This window comes from Cavia porcellus, unplaced genomic scaffold (assembly GCF_034190915.1).
Source record: "Cavia porcellus strain 051 isolate PalLab524CR breed Dunkin Hartley unplaced genomic scaffold, mCavPor4.1 scaffold_6, whole genome shotgun sequence".
Classification (NCBI taxonomy): domain Eukaryota; kingdom Metazoa; phylum Chordata; class Mammalia; order Rodentia; family Caviidae; genus Cavia; species Cavia porcellus.
The window spans coordinates 29,466,494-29,482,475 of record NW_026947489.1 but is presented as its reverse complement, the minus strand read 5'-3'; the positions used below and the strand labels follow the sequence as shown (position 1 = coordinate 29,482,475).

At 53.3% G+C, this 15,982-nt stretch overlaps 1 long non-coding RNA gene across 1 annotated transcript; it reads right to left on the bottom strand.

Annotated features, from left to right (window-relative positions):
* Positions 1–2,957: 2,957 nt before the first annotated feature.
* Positions 2,958–13,509, bottom strand: LOC134476401 (uncharacterized). Its single transcript, XR_010048009.1, has 3 exons — positions 13,352–13,509; positions 10,711–10,793; positions 2,958–4,000 (listed from the first exon to the last, which is right to left on the bottom strand). It is a non-coding gene; the product is annotated as an uncharacterized LOC134476401 (long non-coding RNA).
* Between the last annotated feature and the right edge of the window lie 2,473 nt (positions 13,510–15,982).

Sequence of the window (15,982 nt, the reverse complement as noted above, 5' to 3'; positions counted from 1 at the left end):
CAGGTACAGAGGCAGGTGCCATGTATCTTTGCACTCACCCTCCCTGATGTGGCCCAGTCTCACAGCTCTAAAGCACAACCTGTCTTCCCTGGCTTCTCCACAAGACTAGAAGCCTAGACATAACCCAAATCTCTCTCCAAATCCTCCAGTGTTCCCCTGCAGCTCAGGACCTGAACTACTCCCAGAGGACAAGAGCTGCGGTGATCTCAGAGACCATGGAGAGCTGTGGAACCCTGTTCAAACAGAAGCTTTCTTGGATGTCTAGTCCCTGGATTTAATATGCTGAGCATATCTGGTGGAAGCTAGACTGGATGGCCCACACCTACCCCTGTTCATCAGCTTAGCCCTTCCTCTACCACCCCAATCTCTGTGGGATGCCAAGGTGCCTGGGAACCCCATTTGAAAACCACTGAGCTATTTTTCGTAGATCCTCAATCTATGAGATTCAGCAGCAGTTGGCAGTGATCCTGTGCCCATGGTCTGACAGACATCCTGGGAACGCCTCTTGATGCTTGCTTTCACCTCCAGCCAAGGTGGCTTGAACTGACTCTGGAAAGGGCAAATGTGGGTCTTTGTCCTTATCAGCCATCACTGCCAGACTAATCTTGCCCCATAGAACCTTGGTTTCTAGTGTGAGTACACAGTAAACCTGTGAAAGCATAGCTTTCATAAAACTTCATCAAGAACAGTCCAGTACATCTGGAAACTGAGCCCAGGCCCAACCTCGAGCAGTCCCTGGCCACTGATTTCTTCCTTTTACTCTTGAGCCTCATCCCTCCAGGCCTAGGACCTTGTAGGCACCACACCAGCTCTTGCCTCACAAACCCCTCTTCCTTCTCTAGGAATCAGAGTGGAACTAGAAGAAAGGCTTGTTCAAGAAAGATTTTCTTGGTTTTTTTGTTTGTTTTTGGCAGAATGGTGACTTAAGGGGAGAAAGGCTCTGGATAGGAACACAGCCAGTGAGATGGGACAGGAGTACTCCCTGGGGGACGGGGGACGGGGGACAGGGTTTTCTGGAGGAGGAAAGGCATGATTCCAGCTCCAGATGACCAATGGGACAGACTGAAGGGGCTGGATAGACCTCACTTTGGCCATTGAAGAGGCCTGGTCCCTCTGCCAGTCTGCCATAGATGTCCAGCTTGGAGCTTGCACAACAGCCTGGCTGGCTGGCACTCCCTTGAGAGCTTCAGGAAGTCCCCCTTGTCCCCCTTTGACCTTTGATCTCCTTTGGACCTGCTGCAGGCAAATTCCAGGCAGACATCCTCTGTTTTACCTTCTGTTCCTGGCTATTTCCCTAAAGGCTGGAACTCTTGAGACATCCTCAGGCCTTACCTTAGCACTCACCCTTCTGCCTGCTCTCGGGTATGCAGACACCACCGTGGCAGCTCCTGGCATAAGCCAAGAAGGATCCTTGGCCTGAGCAGCAGGACATTGGGGTGTGACTCTGAAGGGCCCATGCCTCAAAAGCACACACACGTGCGCGCACGCGCACACACGGAAAGTGCTTCTCACCCCTGACATCTCCAAGGCATCCTGCCCAATACTGTACCAGTCCCAGACTCCAATAGACAAGGCAGGAACAGCCAGCAGAGCCTCCTCCCTCCCTCCCTGAATCCTCTGAACAGTCAGAGTCTTCTTGATATTGTTCCGCATTAAACCGTGCTGTGCCTCATGGCACTCAGTTTCACAATCAAATAATTCCCTCTGGTTTTCGGTGGAATTTTTGCTTTTATTTTTTCGGGTTTCTTGGCTTTTTTTTTTTTTAAGCAATCAGTCTAAATTTGTCATCGCACATCCCCCATTTCCGCCCCTCGGGGCCTCCTTTTCATCCCCTGGAATCTGGAAACCATATGTGTGGGCAGAAACCCCCCAGCATCCCTCACCACACCCTGGCCCAGTGAGGCCTAGACAGGCCCCACCGTCTTCACTGGGGAAGAAGCTGCATTCTAGGCTGGGACTGGGAAGGGAGTTTCTCCTTGGACCTTCCCTGTGTGAGCCATGGAGAAGCCGTGTGGTCTAGTGGTTAGGACCAGAATACATGGGTCTGTCCCCAACAATCTCATTAACTAATGCCAGAAGCCTGGAAAAGTCCCTTTGGCATATAAGGGACTCAGTTTCCCTACCTACTTAGCTTCACTATCTATAGTATTTATACCTGCCTGGGTAGAAAGAATTTTTGATTCAAAATTTCTGTTTTCACTTACAAGACGTGTGACCTTGATAAATAGCTTAATCAAGAACCTTAATTTCCTCATCTCTAAAGTAGAGACTTTTATTGTACCTACCATCTGGTTAAATAAGAAAACATTTACAAGTGCCTGGGCAGCTCAGTAAATAGTCCTTGCTGTTAACAAGAGTAGAAAGCGTGATGAAGAGGGAGGGTGTCCTCAGTGGGCCTGTCTGACCTGCCTGTCCAGCCTGCCCAGGGTGCCCTCCCTGGACTTCTCTAGGTCTTCTCCAGCCCTGTGGGGCAAGGATGCATTCCTGCTCCTTGCGATCAGGCCTGAGGCCTTGCTGCTCAGTCCCGGTCTCAGTGACCACCCAGCCCCTCCCCTCCTTCCTTCCTCTAAGGCTTTCTGTTTACTATAAACAGCTGCCTCAGCTCCGCCCTAGCTGATCATGCCTAGGCCCAGCCAGACCCTCTCTGAACCAGGGCCTGGCTTTTTGCGTTAAGGTCTATGTGCAGTGTCCTGGGCTTCCCACGGTCCTGATCAGGCTCTGCGCTGCTAAGGGAGCCTGTCACCTTTGACTGCTGGGAGGAAAAGGAGTAGAAGAGGGGCTGGTCACCTCAGGCCAGGGCAGCCAGGGCCTCAGAGACAAGGAGAAGATGGAGCATAATTGAGGGGAACCACACTAAGGAAGCCAATGGAAAGATCTCTGGCTTGGCCTTAGACTGACCTTCGTGCAAGCCCTGCCATGGCATGGTCACTGCTTACTATGTGACCTTGGGCAGGTCATTTAACTTCTGTGTGTTAAATGTTTACTGATTTGTAAAATGCAGGTCATTACACCTCCCTTCAGAGAGTTAGTTGGCATGCAGATTGGTGATAATGCATTAAAGCCTCTTGGCACAGGTGCTAGCCTAGCATGATGGTGGCTGGATTTATTGTTTCACGTTCATGAGTGCCCGGCTATTCCTTGACAGGGCACACTTCACTTACACAAGCCTATACACATGCACAGAGCTCCTATGCACATGTCCACAGCACACACACATCATTCACAAGCACTGGAGGCCCAGGAGACACCGTGACGGTGGAGGGAGAATCTAGCTGTTTCCTAAACCCAGCAGCTGGGCCTGAGTTGGCTGACTTGGAGCCTGGGACATGGATGCAACACCTTGACTTCCTCCCTGTCCTCCACTTGGTGTCTGGGGTTACAGATACCAGTTGAGCTCAGGGCAGGAATATGGGGGATGCGAGTATAGCTCCTCTTTCCTGTGGTCAGGGTTTCAGGGAGCTCCCAGCTCGCCACTGGCCCACACTATCGCCTTTGACTCTCCAGCTGCCGGTGGAAGTGCTGGCCAACTTAGGGAGCCTGTGGGCTAGGATTGAGAGTGACCACTCCTCTAACCACCGGGCCTACCCGGCAGCTGTGGGGCAGAACCTGGGGTTAGGCAGGGGCATTCATCGATTTGACTCATTCCCCACAGGCCCATGAGTAAGTATGGCTCTGGATTTCCAGACCCCAACCCTTCCTGGAGATGCCCATCGGGGTCTTCCAGGGCTGGGTCCCTGTGAGTCTCAGGTGCAGGCCTGGGGTTCCCTCTGGAGTGGGAAATAGTAACTGGTGGGCCCTAGCTGACTGTATTGCCCCAAATCCTCGAACACATGGGCCCAACTGCAGTTTCTGTCCTAGGGTGAGGATGCCGGAGAGAGGAGAGGAGCCCCTAATTGTGAAGTCAGCCCTGTCCCAGCTTGGAAATCCCCCACTTCTTACCTTGGCCACTTGAGGGAACAGCCTCCGGGCAGAGGGCCGCCTCCCGCCAGGGACTTTTCTCCTGGGGATGACACAAAATGCAGGGCAGTTAGCGGACCCTGGCCTGACCAGTGCTGCATTTCAGCCAGCATGGGGCCGAGAGAGTGGACCATTTTGTCTCCTGCAGGGAGCATGGTACCACCTGGGACCTATGCAGGCCTAAAGGGGAACGTAGAGAAGAGAGGATGTGGGGATCATGCTCCCACAACTTGCCAGCCCTCTCCTACATTCGGTCCCCTCACGAGGGCACCCAGTCTGAAAGGGGCTTCTGATAGCTTCTAAGGCTTCCTTCCAGGAGGTATTAGAGAATCTCCCCAAACTCACTTCCTTCCTCCTTTTTCTTTTCTTTCTTCTCTCCTTCCCTCTCTGCCTTTCTCTCTCTTTTTCTGTATTTCTTTCAAGATAGGGTCTCACTATGTTGCCCAGGCTGACCTTTAACTAATGGACTTAAGGGGCAATCTTTCTGCCTCAGATTCTCGGGTGATTGGACTGCAGGCATGCACTGTGCTGCCCAGGGAAAGAAGTCTGTTGATGTAGTCCTGCTTTACTTGCTTGTGCATCTTTTGTAGTGCTGGGGATGGAATGCAGAGCTTCATGCATGCTAGGCAAGTGTTATACCACTGAGCTATATCCTCAGTGCCTCCAAGCTTCTATTATAAATGTTTATGCAGACAGGGGAAGTAGCTCAGTAGTAGAACACTTGTCATGCCTGCCCAAGTTCCTGGGTTTCATCCCCAGCACTAAAAAAAAAAGGTATGCATAGATTGTACACTAAATAAATACAATTATTATTATAACTATTATTTTGTCTTTTTGAGAGAAGGTCTCATATGCAGTTCAGGCTGGCCTTCAGCTCATTTTGTAGCCCAGGCTGATCTCAAATTTACAGTGATCTTCCTACCTCAGCCTCCCAAGTACTGGGATTACAGATGTGTACCACCAATGCCTGACTCCATTCTCAACATTATTAAAGTTCAACTTGTTTTATAGCTAAAAAGCAGTCTAAGTAGAAATTCTACTCCCCCACCCCCAAAAGCCCGGCAGAGGCCTTGCTGGCGCCTGCTCACAAGCACTTGGCTCCCACCCACCACACTAATGGAAGTCTCACTGGGGGGGCCAGCACCTTCCAGGAAGTTAGAAGGCCTGAGGGGGCCCCTAACTACATTGTGAACCACAAACCAGTGAGTCACAGGTGGAGCCCTTCTATTTGTTAATTTGAAACTCAGACTTCTTGTTTTGTTTTGTTTGAAACGGGGTCTTGCTATATAGTTCAGTCTGCTCTCAAATTCTTGGGGGATCTTCCTGCCGCAGCCTCACCCAGCCTTGAACCTCAGTCTTCTTAAATAAGGCCCTATTGTTAGGGTAGCATAACACTGTAGATCCCTATCCCAGGGGTCCAGGTAGCCTGTCCCTGGCACCATACGGATAGCATCGTAGCATCTTGATGTAGAAAGTGGGAGTTTATCCAAGAAGAATGCACAGGCTGTGTGTGTGTGTGTGTGTGTGTGTGTGTGTATGTGTGTGTGTGTGTGTGTGTGTGTGTGTGGGTGTGTGTGGGTGTGTGTGGGGGGGGGCTGTGCACCCAGAGTGTGCCATCCAACCAAAATCTGGTTTTTGGTTTTTTTGGTACTGAAGATTGAACTCATGACTGCACGCTTGCCAGGCAGGTGCTTATGCCGCTGAGCTAAATCCCCAGCCCTATCCGTTTGGTTTTATTTTTATTTTATTGGGAACAGAGATTGAATTCAGGGCTTTGCTCATGCTAGACAAGCACTCTGCTACTAAGATACCTCCCCAAGCCTCTCTCTAATTTTATTTTGAGACAAGGTCTCACTCATTGCCCAGGCTGCTGTTGAACTTGCCTTAGCCTCCTAAGTCGCAGGGAGCCTAGGCATGTGCCCCACACCCAGCTGCTCCACGATGGCCTTTGCTTTCTGATTCTCTGGCTGTAGAGATCTTATGAAGGCCACACAGGTCTGATATTGAATTTGATGTTATTATCTCATCTGCATCGTCACAACGCAACTGCCTAGATATGGCCATGGTGGAGGTGGGCAGCCCGAGGTATGGAAGAGCAGGGAATTAAAGCGGGCTGTTTGGCAGAGCTGCGTCTCCTGTGTGCTTCCACCATTCTTAGGGGCGTCCTTCCTCATGGTACCCTGAACCTGTAGGGCCACCTGACAGGACAGAACTCTGATCTGGAAGAAATAGTTCCCAAGGCCAGGGCCTCCTGCTCTATGCCACAGCTGGCAGGGGGTTGTTTGCCTTTTCAGCCTCTCTCATTAGCAGCGCTGCTATTAGTGGGAGCTGAGGACAGGGCCCTGGCTCCAGGTTGCCTGGCGGGGCTGTTAGAGAGGCAGGGCTTCCTGCTTCATTCAAAAACTCAGCCCTGTGAGGGTGACAGAGGGGGAGGATGCAGGGCAAGCTCAATCTCCAGCCCCCTCCCCCTCCCTGACAGCTGTAATCTGCTTGGGAAAATCTCTTTTTCCCCTACCCCCCCCCCTGCACAGGAAAAAATATTAGTTGTCCCGATAACAAGGAAAACAAAATCCAGCTCAGGGCATCAGAGACTTCCTGAGGCGGGAAACAATGTCCAGGGAGCGCTCAGTGGAGAAGGTCCGAGCTGGGAGGCTGAGGGGAGCCCAGAGAGGACACTGGTCCAGTCTATCCGGCCAATGGGGGAGGGGGATGACAGATCGAGGAACTTGGAAAAAAGATTTCCCCCCCAAACCTTGAAGTCTGGGCTGTTGAGCTACATCCGGGAAATGATTCAGGACAGGATCACATCCCCCTACATGGGATCAGGCCCCTGTGCTCAGGTGGGGTAAGCCCACCTCTTTTCCTGCCCAGTCCCCAGTATGTTCTCTTAGGGGCTATCCCCAGGACCTAGGGGTGGGTGTAAGTGGGAGGGTTACTTTGGGGCCACCCCATGAGCACCCTTTCCCTAGGCTTGTTGCATGTCTACCCACAGCTGCTCCCTGGGTAACTTTCCACTCACAGTCAAAAAAGGGAGGGCTTTGTTGTTGTTGTTGTTGTTGTTGTTGTTGTTGTTGTTGTTTTGGAGACAAGGTCTTGCTTTGTAGTTCAGGCTGGCCTTGAATTCACTGTGGAGTCCAGGCTGGCTTGAACTCACAGTGATCTTCCTGCCTCAGCCTCCTGAGTACTGGGATCACAGGTGTGCACTGAGCACCACGGGACCAGCTAGGGCCTAGAAAGACTCTTGCCCTTTCCCTTGGGGCATGCAACTACCTGGTCCTTTGGGTGGGTGTGGCCTGGAGTACTCTGGGTTAGGGGCCAGGACCAGGGTTCGAGTCTCTGTGCTCCTAGCAGTCCGTATCCCCTAACCATGCCCGTTCACTGGGGTGCCGGGGAGCTTTTAGAAAATACCAGTGTCTCTGAGGCCTGATCTCTGACTACTGGCAGGGATGGCTAGGGAGCTACTCAGGTGATTCTCATGTGTGGCCAAAGCTGAGGACTTGTCCATGATCCTGGTCCCTTTGCCAGTGTCTCTCCACTACTGTCTGAACTGGCCCCTCATTGTCAGATCAGACACTTTCAGAAGTGAGCACCTTTAAGCCAGTGGCCCCCAGAGGTAGATGCAGAGTGCCTTGCCCTGGATAGAGGGCAGCTACCTGGCTCATGCAGGTTCTGGGTTACCCTCCTCTTCTGCTGCTCCTTCTCCTTCTGCCTGGCCAAGGACACCTGCAGCCTTTGTTCACAGGAGTGTGACCAAAACCTGCCCACAGTTTAATTACAACCCTGTTGCCCGATCGCCAGCTGCTCAACCTGCTCAGTGTCTGCCCCGCAGCCTGCAGCCACTGTCCCTGTCAGGCCAGCTTTGTTTGCAGGAGGACCTGGGTTTCATTCCCCTCCATCACCCTCAGCCTCGTCGCGCACAGGCTGTGAGCACAGAGGCCGACTCTCAGCATACCGGGCTCTGACAGGTGCTGCTGCCTGGCCAAGCCAAGTCCTGGGCTTCATGGTGACATCTCAAGTCAAGGAGGACTTCTTGGTTCTTGCTTTCTTTTTTTCTCACAACTGCATGCTTGCAAGGCAGGCACTTATGCCGCTGAGCTAAGACCCCAGCCCATCTTGGTTCTTTCTTTTTGTGGTACTAGGGATTGAACCTAGGCTTCAGCCATGCTAGTTGAGTACCTCTGAGTAACACCTCAGCCTCTGACTTGCTTTTGATTGTCTAGAGCATGTGCCATTCACCAGTAGGTGCTATAGGTTTGTGAGGGGCATGCAAAGGAGAAAATCAGTTCCTTCTTTCAAAGCCCTTCCCAGGAACAAGGAAAGACTGTAATGGGCTGTCACAAAGCAGTGCCATTTTTGTCCTCATAACCTTCCCAGAACTCTGCACTAGCACTGCATAGGGGATATTGCAACCACTCATAAATGTTTGTTGAATGAATATTTGTTTTGTAAATGGAGTATAGAATGTCCTTTCCCTGGCATAATAGATAAAGAAAAACATCTAAGGGGTCAGGGACAGGGTGGGGTTCCAATTGTAGCAAATGTTGGAGGGGAAGGATAGAATGAGCCAGGGCTTGCAGCCTGGCCAAAACAAACTCATTATGTCCCTTTCAGCTCCTGGACAGCCTTTTGGCATCTGAGGAGGCTTGTAAGTGCCCATAGCTTACCAGCCCCTTTGCCCAAGTAGCCTTGTTCAGCTGGTGGGTGAGCGAGAGCCTGAGAGGCAGGCTCTTCCTCACCTCCTAAGGGGGCTTTCTTGGCCTGGGATTCCAGGGGTCTCCCATTGCCTGCAGCCCAGTCCCTACCCCAACACAGTATTTTCCAGACAGGTGTAAGACGTTTTGGACAAGTGGCCACCTGACTAGGGAGAGGGGAAGTCCCGTGCATGTCCCTGGGGCTTCTGTGACCCCCGGGAGACAGTCTACTCTCCACAAGCTTAGCAATGGCCCTTGGCCTGGGCAGTGGAGAACAAGCCTCAGGAGCTTAGAGTGAAGGGGCCCACAAGGGAGGGGGTCCAGGCCCAGCTGCCTGGTCCTGGGTACTAACAGGCCATGCTGGGGGCAACAGAGATGGGGGGGCACCACCACCTGCTTTTCCTTGTTTTGTTTTCAGGGCACTAATTACTGTGCTGAGCTCGAGCTGCCTAATGAGGCCGTTTGGATTTCCTGTTGTTCTGCCTTCCCAAGACCCTTAAAGGGCCAGCATCACACCGGGATTGTGCCCTGGGTAGGACAGCAACCATTCTGGTTTGGGATGAGCATGAAGGGGGGCACCCTGTGTTTGGCCTGTCTGCCAGGGCTCCTGAGGGGTGGCGAGTGAGGGACCGAGGGGCTGGCCTCTTACTCCCACACCCTCCATTAAAGCCCACTCGGAGGTGCCTCGGGCCAGCGCCGGAAGCAGGAGCTCCAGAACTCTGTGGCCTGGCCAAGGCTCCAGTGGGGAGGGGAGGAGAGGAGGGAGGCCAGAACTGAGGAGGAAAGGCCAGTGATGTCACCAGTGCCCAGACTGTGAGAACTGCTGCAGCACCAGGCAGGAGGGAAACGCGGTGACGTCCTGCCCCTCCACCCCCACCCGTGTCCCCAGCTGGAAAATAAACACTTGTATGAGTGGCCAGCGCCACTTCCGAAAGGGTAGGCTGGTGGGGCTGGAGACCCAGAAACATGCTGGGGCTGGGCAAAGGCCTGTAGGTCAGCTGGCCCTGACCAGCCTTCTTGATTGACTGCACACCTTCTCACCCCAGGGCTCCTTTCAGCAGGGGGACGCTGAGCATGACTGGGGGTGCCAGGGAGCCTCCTTTAACAACTGCTGCAGGCTGGGAGGGGGACTCAGAGCAGGTAAAGCCATAGCATCCATCTGCCTGAGTCTTCCTCAGATTCAAGGTACAGCACTGGTCCGGTAATCATTCTGGGACCCATTGGGTTATGGGTCCTCTGGGGCCCTAGGTGGCCTGGCCTGCAGCACCTTCCTTCACAGACAGGGTGACGACATTGTTGTTCTTATGCGGGGCCTTCCGCTGGAGTTCCGGCTCCACTAAATGGTGGGAATGAGGGTCCACAGGACAAAGCCAGCCTGGTTCCCGTGGCCACCTCAGAATGGACGGAATCCCCATTGTATGTAGAGGCCCTGTGCCTGCCCTCCCTCACCCTGCGCCTCCGGACATGCCAAGGAACAGCTCATTGAGCCTGGGGCGGGGCCTGAGAGCCAACAATGCCCCCAGCAGGCTGGGGCAGTGAGCTCAGCTGGGGGTGGGGGCTGCATGGAGGCCAGAGGGTAATGATCTCAGCCTAGGGAGGGCTGGCCCTCCAACCAAGCTGGCCTCCTCCTGAGGCTGAGAAGGGCTGACCCGGGTGGCCTCGCCTTGGCTTCTCCACCTCTAGCCAAGCTGGAATGGATCAGTGCTTCCCACGCTGAAACTGCCCCACCCTGGGTGCCAAGCAGGTGCAGCCGTCTGGCCCATGGGATCCAGCAGAACCATCCAGACCTAGGTAGCTGGTGGACTCTTCCTCCAGCTATACCAATCAGAAACTCTCAGAGAGGTCCAGGCCAAATCTTCCAAAGCTGCTACTCCACACTGACCTCAACAAGACTTTTAGGTCAATAAGAGAATGCATCTCCTGTGACCAGAGCAATCTAAGAGCATTGGGGCAGTCTAAGAGAGGAGTAACAGGTCTGTCCTTGAAGGTATTCAAGCCCTTAGTGACAGAGTATAGAATTAGCCCAAGTGCCCTTTGAGTTTGAGGCATTCCCCCAACATACCTCTGAATTCCCTTCAGGGTTCCAGGCCTGCTCCAACCTTGTGTCCTCCTCCAAGTCTAGGCAGCCAGGCAGGCCTCAGACCTCTGTGAGAGGAACAGGAAAAAGTGGGAAGGGCTGGCTAGGAATGTGGCATGGCCAAGTTAGAGCCGGAGCCTGGAAGCCCGCACTGATACCATGTTTGTATGCACAGGGGTCTATATGGAAAGATTGGTTTAGAGGACAGAGTAGCAGTGAGGAGAGTATGGAGCCATCCCAGCAAGTTGTCAGGACTCTGGTGTTGTCAGAGACCCAGCCATCCAATTCAGGGACAGGACCTGGTCACCAGCCGCCACTGGCCAGTCACAGATGTAGACAGGCTCCTTGCTACCTCTATACCACCCTGCCTCAGATGATACTGTGTGCCACTGCCAAATGGTGGCTGCATACTCAGTCTCCTCTACCCAAGAGCCCACAGGCTCCCGGTGCCTTAGTCAAGTCCTCATTGATCTGCCTGGTGAGTTTCCGTGCCTGGCTGTCTCAGCTCACAGCCAGCCTCTGCACACAGCCTCTGCCCAGCTATGCCTACTCTGCACACATGCTGATCCTTGGCCTCTCTCCATGCCCCTTACCGGGAATGCTTCCCTCTTTATCTAGGTTCTGCTCATTCCCAGGCCAGTGCAATCCCTCCTTCCCAGTAAAATCTCTTCTGACTCCTGGGGTTCCAGTGCTCCTCCGAACCTTGGTTCCAAAGATTTTGTTTTTCACATTCTATGGACAACACAAGATAAATTGTGTGTGCCTCTATGACTTCCCTGCACTGGGCCCAGTGCTAGGCACATGGATAACCTCATTTGCAACTGTTGGACCCAAACTATGAGTACCTTTGACTGCTCTGCACACATACACACACACACACACGCGCGCGCGCACACACACACACACACACACACACACAGAGGCCCAAGGAAAACTAAACATTGACCTACAAAGCCATGCTCCAAATGGAATGTGCACTCTCCTTGACTTTCCTAGTTAGCATTTGTGTATGTGTGTGTGTGTGTGATCCTGGGGATAGAACTCAGGGCCTTGTTCATGCTAAGCATGTGATTGCCACTGAGCTGCACCCCCAGTCTTTGGTGGCAGCTTTGATGCACTTGTCCCCAGCCTCCTCTTCACCTGAAGGTCTTTGCAGTGGTGGAGACCAAATTATTTAAGGTGAGGGGTCAGCCACAGGGACCACAGGAATCCAACAGCCAGAGTGGCTCCAGCAATGGGGGTGTTTACACTGCCCAAGAAGACTCAAGACCTGCATAGGAGCTCAATGAATGGACAGGAAAGTGCTGAGGCCTGAGCTGGGCACAGTGACTGTACTGTGCCTGTACTCTCTCAGCAGACAGAGAACTGAGCGCAGGAAAATCAGTGGAGCCCAAAAATTCCAGACCAGCCTGGGAAACATAATAAAACTCTTTCTCTTAAAAAAAATTCAAAGTGGAAGGCCTTTTTTTTTTCTTTTTGAGAGAGTCTTACTATGCAGTTCAGGCTGGCCTTGAGCTCACTTTGTAGCCCAGGCTGGTCTCGAACTCCTAATAATCCTCCTGCCTCAGCCTCCCAAGTACTGGAATTACAGGTGTGTGCCACCATGACTGAAGTTTGTGTATTTCTAAATGTAGAGAGTTAGCTGAGGCTGTTACTGAACCCTTGAGGTTGCAGAAAAAAAACATCAAAAGAATAGCTCTGGAATTCTCTGTGAGCTTCTGACCTTCAGTCCAGCCTGCCCTCTTTGTTATGAACTTTGTATGGCTGGACAGCTCCACAGGACTTAATTTTTCTAAGAGTGGCACTGCAGAGCTGATGCAGGAGAGGCAAAGTGACACTGGCTTACAGTGGCCTGAATTCCTCTGGGGCTGAGAAGGAGTCCGGGTCCTGAGTGCCTCCAGACTTCTTCCTGAGTTTGGTCTAGAAGCAAGGCAATTCTCCAGGCTGAAAGTTCTGTGCCAATCTCAAGCCGGGCAAGTTATTCATTAGCAAGTGTCAGCACGCAATTATCAACTCCAGGGGAGAGTTCAGCCTGGATTAACCGCTGAGATACACAGTGTAGACGCTCTGTCACAGGAAGTTCTCCCATACGTCTAACCTAAATCCTTCCTGCCACCATTGAAGCCCATTTCCTCTCATTCTAACATTGGTGGGAGAAGGAGACAGCCAGTTCCCCATTCTCTGCTTAAGACCCATCACCTACTTGATTCCTCAGGCTTCTCCAAGGAGCTGGGACCTGCCTACTCCGGCAGCTGTTCAGAGTTGGCACCTGTCCCTAGCTCCTTTCCTCGGGTTCTTTCTCTGTGTGTATTTGACACAGTGCTTCCTGGTTCAGGCCCAGCCCTTCCTTCTAGGAGACTGCAGGGGACTAGGGTCAGTGTGACTAAGCTCCACTCCCAGATCCCCACTGCTGTAGACAGCAGAGCCACAGGTGGTTCTCTCAGGCCTGGATAGCAGCTTCGATCAGAGATCAGAGGTTGTGCAAGACACTGGAAAGAGGTCAGAGCTGCAACAAGGAGATGAGCTGTGGCTGGCAGGGAGACACACAGGGACCTAGGGGCGATGATGGAGGGTCGAGGAGGGGGTGCGACTCAGCGGGAAGGTGGAACTGGGAAAAGCCTCTTACCTGGCAACTGGCAAAGGTCGCAGGGAAAGAGGTTTCAGGAATGAGGACCTGGATGGTAGAGAGAAAGGGTAGAGAGGTTGGCAGGAACCCACCTCCCAACCTACCAAATAGCCTTTGCACTGTGCCACATCTCCAACCCTATTTATTTGTTTGTTTGTTTATTTTAAGACCCAGTCTCACTAAGTTGCTCAGGCTGACTTGAATTTGCCTCCAGGAGGAGAGAAAGCTTCTCTAGGGAGGAAAAAACATCAAGAGAAGGAAGCTAGTCTAAGAAGGTGTCTGAACCTTTGCTTCACACTCAGGCCCTGATTGCCCACCCTCCAGGGTTCCTCAGCACGTGTTCTTTTAGACTCCCAGAAACACTTTTTACCTGTGCTCTCTGGGTCCTGGGGAACCAGTCAGGCAGCAAGGACAGGGTAAGCCCAGGCCGGCAGTCTGGGGTCTCTGGGCAGAGATCCTCACCCTGAGCTTTTGCTCTCCTCTCTTGAGCCTCTCTGCTTGGCCAGGGTGGGGACAGGAAGGAGCTGGGGAAAGGGAAGCCAAGGGCTCTGGGAAACTTGCCCTGGATGCTGCCCTGAACCCAGCCGCCTCTGTGGCTGGAAATACCCTCTGTGTGGCTCCTGGCCCTAGCTTTCCAGGCATCCCCTGTTTTTGGCAGAAGTAGGGGCAGCTGCCCAGTTACTATTCAGTGAGTCTTTGCCACCAGGTTGGTTTCAGTCTCTGCAGCTGCCAGGCTTCACCCTGCCCCTCTCTCCTCTTTCTTCCTGACCTAGGGGAGAGCTTCTTACCAACCATGAGTCACAGAAGAAGCTTCCAGGACCCTCAGCTTCTTCATTCTCAGGCATTCTGTTTCTGTAGCTCAGAGTTGTTTTTACTATGCAGAGGCACAGTCTACACCAGTTATCCCAGTGCCAGGTACCACCTACACTGGGTCTTTGGAGAAGGCAGTATGGGACTAACCTAGATCCTCAGGATCCTGGACCCTGGCAGAGAGGGGGTGGGAGACTCTCCTAGTGTCTGACTGCGTCCATAGATCCCAGCTACTTGCATATCTTTCAGTAGCACATCTGGATCATTTGCCATGAGCTACAGGAGAGGCTGAGCTTTCCTGAGCTGCCAGCACCCTCAATGATCAGGTCAATTCAGTAGTTCAGAGGAAGAGTGCAATTTGAGACTTGCACCTGGCCTTGGAAGGAAGGTCACCTCTGGAAGGCTATGGGTGTAGGCAGCTGATTCATCCAAACCGTCACCTCTTCTCCAAATCCATTCTCAGAATGCCAGTTTGATCCCCCATTTGAACTTTGTCACACCCTGTCCCCACAGAAGGCTCCCAAACACTTGGCCTTTTCATTTTTCTCTCTTTCGCCCCTTTGCTCCCATGAAGCATCTATCATGAGTGCTTATCTTCAGCTTTCCTTTTTTCTTCCTGGAACTCATTTGCTGTCAGACACCACCCCATCTTTTCCAAGTCAGTCCTGGCTGTCTGAATGTTCACCTGGGGCAGTGGGGGTGGGGTGTTATTTATTGGGTCCTGAAGCTGGGTAATCTGATGTGGTCCCTCTGTCACCCTCCCATACCACTTGTGTTATTATTTCCATTGCAGGAATGGGAAGGCTGAGGTGTAGAGTGGGAGTAGTTACAAGCCCAAGGTGTCCAGGATATGCCAAAAGCCAGGTCTGGGCCATGCAAATTCACCAACCTGACTTGGAGGGTGGGCAGAGGCCCCAGTACCTCAATCATCCCTTGGCGCCTGAGTCTTCAGAATTCGGGGTCCTTCAGTACCTATGCCCGCTGTCCCTCCTCTTCCTCACATTTTATTGCCACTCACTGGGTTCTCTTTCTCCCATAAAGTGCCCAGGCGAGTCCTCAAGGCCACTGCCCGGTCATCACCTTCCTCTCCTCAGGCAGCCTCAGGCAGGTCCTAGGGGACACCCACTGTGTCCTTGGAGGAAAGTGCGAACAAGCAGTTCCTTTTAGGGGCTCCAGCGAGAGGAGCGCCGGGCCACGGGCGCCGCCGGCGGAGCAGGAACGGGTCCCTAACCCTGGCCTCTGGGGGAGGGCGAGGGCGAGGGCGGAGGTGCCTCTGCTGCGGCATCTGTCCCAGGCGGGCGGGAAGCTGCTGCATTAAATTGTAAAATCGATTTATTGACCGGCAGGTGCGAGCAGCGGCAGATGGAGAGTAGCACTGCCGGGGCGCATCTGCGGGGAGCGGCGGCATCGATCCTGGCCCCCCTTTTGAAACTGTGCATCCCGGTCCTTTCTGCCGGCCCACTCCCGATGGAGGCCAGGATCCAAGGGCTGCGGCGCCTGGGCGACTGGGGTAGCTGACTCGCTTCCCCTGCCCCCTCCTGGCCGCGCCCCCAAGGCTGCCAGGTCCTGCCAGCCCCACTGCCCCAGTTGGCACGCGGCGGGCCGGGCTGACGCGTGGCAGCGCCCTGCGGCAGATGAGGCACGCGCCGGCCTCATTTCAATGTGAATGGATCGAATGGAGCAGCCATGTGGCAGCAACAGTTTGCAAATCTCCCCGCCTTCTGTGCAGCTCCCCGCCCGGCCGCCGCTCCCTGCACGTGGCCCCTTCTCCGCAGCAACCACAGCGGCGCCCCTCAAGGCTTAGGCGCCCCGCCCCAGCCA